At 50.8% G+C, this 4697-nt stretch overlaps 1 protein-coding gene across 2 annotated transcripts in view; it reads left to right on the forward strand.

Annotated features, from left to right (window-relative positions):
- Positions 1-4697, forward strand: part of ZSCAN2 (zinc finger and SCAN domain containing 2) — a 48753-nt gene that overhangs the window by 29378 nt on the left and 14678 nt on the right. For both annotated transcript variants that reach the window (XR_001817523.2, XR_005196018.1), the window contains exon 3: positions 4147-4661. The gene's annotated coding sequence lies outside the window, so the exon portion shown is untranslated. The remainder of the gene's footprint in view (positions 1-4146; positions 4662-4697) is intronic.

Below are 4697 nucleotides of genomic sequence, written 5' to 3' on the forward strand. Positions count from 1 at the left end.
TTTTTTGTATTTTTAGTAGAGACAGGGTTTCGCCATCTTGGCTGGGCTGGTCTCAAAATCCTGACCTCAGGTGATCTGCCCGCCTCAGCCTCCCAAAGTCGTGTTGGGATTACAGACCTGAGCCACTGCGCCTGGCTTTTCTCTTTCTCTCTTCTTTCTTTCCTTTCTTCCTTTCTTTCCTTCCCTCCCTCCCTTCCCTCCTTCGTTTCTTCCTTCCTTCCTTTCTTTTTTTCTTTCGATGGAGTCTCACCCTGTCACCCAGGCTGGAGTGCAGTGGTGCGATCTTGGCTCACTGCAACCTCTGCCTCCCCGGTTCAAGTGATTCTTCTGCCTCAGCCTGCCGAGTAGCTGGGGACTACAGGTGTGTGCCACTATGCCCAGCTAATTTTTGAGTTTTTAGTAGAGACAGGGTTTCACCATATTGGCCAGGCTGGTCTTGAACTCCTGACCTCATAATCCGCCCACCTAGGCCTTCTAAAGTGCTGGGATTACAGACGAAGTGGTGGAATTACAGGCGTGAGCCACTATGCCCAGCCTTGATTCCCTTTTTCTAAAGACAAGGGGAACGACCGCCCTTCAGGCACCCCATTTGGTTTATAGTTTGAAAGTGCATTCTAAAGGGTCTTCTCCATGACTTTTTCTCCCAAATTAAACTCAGTAGGTTTGTCTGTGCTAAGACTTTTTGTCGACACTAAGTTAAGAGGGATAAAAGCAATTTCCATGGCCCAGCTTTGCAAGTGATTCTCTGGAAAGCCCTTCCTGTCATCCTGTCCTCTCATCTAACCACAGGCTGCTCCTACTGTGTGGGAGCAATCACAGCTTCCCCCACCTTTATTAAATTTGGACCTTTCATCTGTTGAATAGGAAGTGAAACCTACAATGCAGGGTTCCAGGATTCCTTATCAGAACCAAACGAGAAAAAATGTATTAAAACCCACTTAGCAATTGACACCCATGGAAAAAAAATATGTGAAGTAGGTCTTTTCCCTGAGGCTGCACTGTCCTGGGCTTTCCCAGCCCTTCCGTGGTATTTTTTATTTTGCTTTTTTTTTTTAAGATGGGGTTTCACCATGTTGGCCAGGCTGCTGTCAAACCAGTGGTGTGGTTTTGGCTCACTGCACTCTCTGCCTCCCCAGTTCAATCGATTCTCTTCCCTCACCCTCCTGAGTAGCTGGGATCACAGGTGCACGCCACCATGCCAGGCTCATTTTTTTGTATTTTTAGTAGAGTCGGGGTTTCACCATGTTAGCCAGGCTGGTCTCGAACTCCTGACCTCAAGTGGCCCACCCACCTTGGCCTCCCAGTGCTGGTATTACAGGTGTGAGCCACCACGCCGGGTCAGTCCCTGGTATTTCTATCAAGTCATTTCCTTTGAACATACCTCCACTTAGCACATAGCATTTACCGAAGCATTTATTAATAGCACTGCATTGGAGTTAATCTAGGTTGCACATAACTCCGTGGCAGCATTTTAGAAAATGCACCCTCTGCTGGACTGCATTCCTTAAGAGGAAGGAGTGTTTCACTTTTTTTTCTTCCACCACAGCACACTTGCCACCTGGTGCTTGGCCCAAATTGCTCCACAGCTGTTGAATGAAAGTCAATGGTATTAATCTTAAATGACCCAGGACTGTGCAAGCAGGAAATGAAGAATCGTGTGTGTGGTAAGTGAGGGGAGGAACAGGGTGGTAGAGCATCACTACAGCTAGCAACCATGGCAGAGAAAAGCGCTTTAAGTGGCAGAAAACCTTAACTCGAGTTCCATCTTCATAGGAGCAGAGACCTCAGTCCCATGCTATCTCGATTTAGTCATCTGTATAGCGGGGGTAAATAGGGACTAACAGGGTTAAACAGCTGTCCTCGGCCCTAAGTGAAAATATTTTATAAGCCAGAGTTGCGGCTCACGCATATAATCTCAGCACTTTGGGAGAACCAGGCAGGAGGATGGCCTGAGCCCAGGAGTTTGAGACCACTCTGAGCAACATAGTTGGACCTCGTTTCTATTAAAAACAAAACAAAGGTCTAGCAAGGTGGCTCACACCTGTAATCCCAGCACTTTGGGAGGCCGAGGCGGGTGGATCTCGAGGTCAGGAGTTCCAGACCAGCCTGGCTAAGATGGTGAAACCCTCGCTCTACTAAAAATACAAAAAATTAGTCGGGCATGGTGGCGCGCGCCTGTAATCCCAGCTACTCGGGAGGTTGAGGCAGGAGAATTGCTTGAACCCAGGAGGCGGAGGTTGCAGTGAGCCGAGATAGCGCCACTGCACTCCAGCCTGGGCTACAGAGCGAGGCTCCGTCTCAAAAAAATAAAAAAACAAAATCGAATAACAAAACAAAAACTGTAAAGAGCCTCTCGCTCAGTGGCACCAGGGCCGCGCAGGGTGAGAGGTCTCCACCTCCCCTGGGAAGCAGGACCCACACTCCCCACCGTTGCGCGAGCTCTGGCTGCGGTTCTCGTTGATAACAGCTGGGACTTGTAGACAAGCTGGATAGGTCCAGCTTGCCTACAAATCCCACCTGTCATCAATGATTCGTCGGAAATCAATAGGCGCCTGAGACATCCTCATATTTTATTGGCTAACGCTGCTGTCTGTCTTCGGATGGCGACCACTGGGAAATGTAGTTCCAGCCAATACGGAGTTTCTCTGGGGCTCAGCTTTCCGCTTCCGGTGCTCAGCGGCAGTCCGAATACCAGGGCTTGGGCTCGGGTCGTGTGGAAGCGTTGCGTGGTTGCGAACGGGGTGTCGTGGGGCCGAGCCGTCCGTATTTTCAGGGCTTCGGCGGGCGGGAGCAGTTCTCACCTCGGGCCTGGGCCGCGAGCCGGGGTCCGGACGCCTCGGGCCCTGGCCCCGAGTCCCCGCGGTATGACTCGGAGACAGGATACGATCCTCGTGATGGTGGCGCCCTGCTGCCCGATGGTCCCTGGGCTTGGAAAGACGACCCCGGCCCTGTAGCCGCCGAGGCTCCCCTGGCCGCAAGGCCCCCGCTGCCCCATAAAGTGTCCAGAGAAGGTCGCCCGCGGAGCAGAGTAGCCTTCTAGAGTAAGTCACCCAGTCTGCAGTCGAAGGGCCGAGCCGCTGTTCATTTTCCTGCCTCAAACCAGCTATGTGACCTTGGGCAAGTCCCTCGAGGTCCCTAAGCCAGGATTGCCTCAGCTCTTAAGAGATTTCAAGCCAGAGTATCTCGTAACTTGACAACTCTACCATTCCGAAAGAGTCCGTTTTTATTATTCTTTCTCTTTAAAAAAAAATTTTTTTTTTTTTTGATACGAAATTTCGCCCTTGTTACCCAGGCTGGAACGCAATGGCGGGATCTCGGCTCACCTCAACTTCCGTCTCCCGGGTTCAAGTCATTCTCCTGCCTCAGCCTCCCGAGTAGCTGGGATTGCAGGCGTCCGCCGCCACGCCCGGCTAATTTGTTGTTGTTGTTGTTGCATTTTTAGTAAGAGACCGGGTTTCTCAGGCTGCTCTTGAAGTCCCGACCTCAGATGATCCAGCTGCGCTCGCCTCCCAAAGTGCTGGGATTACAGGCTTGAGCCACCCCTCCGGCCCCTATTATCCTTTCTCTTACAGCTTGTAAGCTTAACCAGGATAAATGTCCCTGTCTGGGCTAAAATTAGGATGCCAGAGCTGAGAAATCCTGAACGGGGCGCTCGAGGCTGAGAATCCAGCCAGAGGCGAGGGCAGTTGAGCTGTTGGAGTATTTGAATCTTTGAAATTTAGAGCTGGCTCCACCCTGATGCTGCTCTTCAAGATGCTGCTATTTGTGTGACGTCTGACTTGTACCAGACAGTTACTGTGCAACACCCTGTAGTTCTGAAGACCAGTGCCTTGGGAGGGCAGGCAATTTATTGTCGCATGTATAATCTCCAACTCACCCACATTCTTCACTGCATAATTGGCGTTTTCTCAGCTTTAATTAATTGGTATGTAAACAGAGCTTCAGGCTACTCTGCTTTTCAACCGGATCATTAGCCTTTGACTCCTGTTACCAAGCTTCTGGAACTGCCACCCCACCAATGACTCCGCAGGCACCAGGGCATGCAGCGGGGCAGGGACAGGAAGGCTCTCTTCTTCTCAAGCCTGCGGGGCTAACACTTGAGATTTTTCCTAGAGTTCACTTTTTAATGTGTGTTTCTGACTCTAGAATTTCAAGAGAAGTTTCCACTTAGTGACTCCTAACTGAAGATGGCTTCCCAGTGGGGTGATAGAAGAGGCTTGAGCTTCAGAGTGCAGTTGCACGGTTCTTCTCTGACCTGAACAATGGCTGTAGCTGTGGACCAACAAATCCAGACTCCTTCAGTACAAGATCTCCAAATAGTGAAACTGGGAGCAGGAAATTTCCCTTCAAGGGAATGACTCTGGACCAGAGACATCCTGTCAGAGCTTTTGGCATTTCCATTACCAAGAAGCATCAGGACCCGGAGAGGCCCTCCTCCAGCTCCAGAAGCTCCACTGTCAGTGGCTAAGGCCAGAGAAGTGTACAAAAGAGCTGGTCCTAGAACAGTTCCTGACTGTCCTTCCCTGCCACTGTCCTTCCCCGCCACTGTCCTTCCCCGGGAGATCCAGATCTGGGTGAGACAGCAGCATCCTGAGAGTGGAGAGGTGGCAGTGGCCCTGGTGGAAGACTTGCAGAAAGAACTTGGAAGGCAGGGGCTGCAGGTGAGATCTAAAAACTTAGTTCTGAACAGTTAAAAT

The sequence above is a fragment of the Cebus imitator genome, unplaced genomic scaffold (assembly GCF_001604975.1).
Source record: "Cebus imitator isolate Cc_AM_T3 unplaced genomic scaffold, Cebus_imitator-1.0 Scaffold295, whole genome shotgun sequence".
In the NCBI taxonomy this organism is placed as follows: Eukaryota; Metazoa; Chordata; class Mammalia; order Primates; family Cebidae; genus Cebus; species Cebus imitator.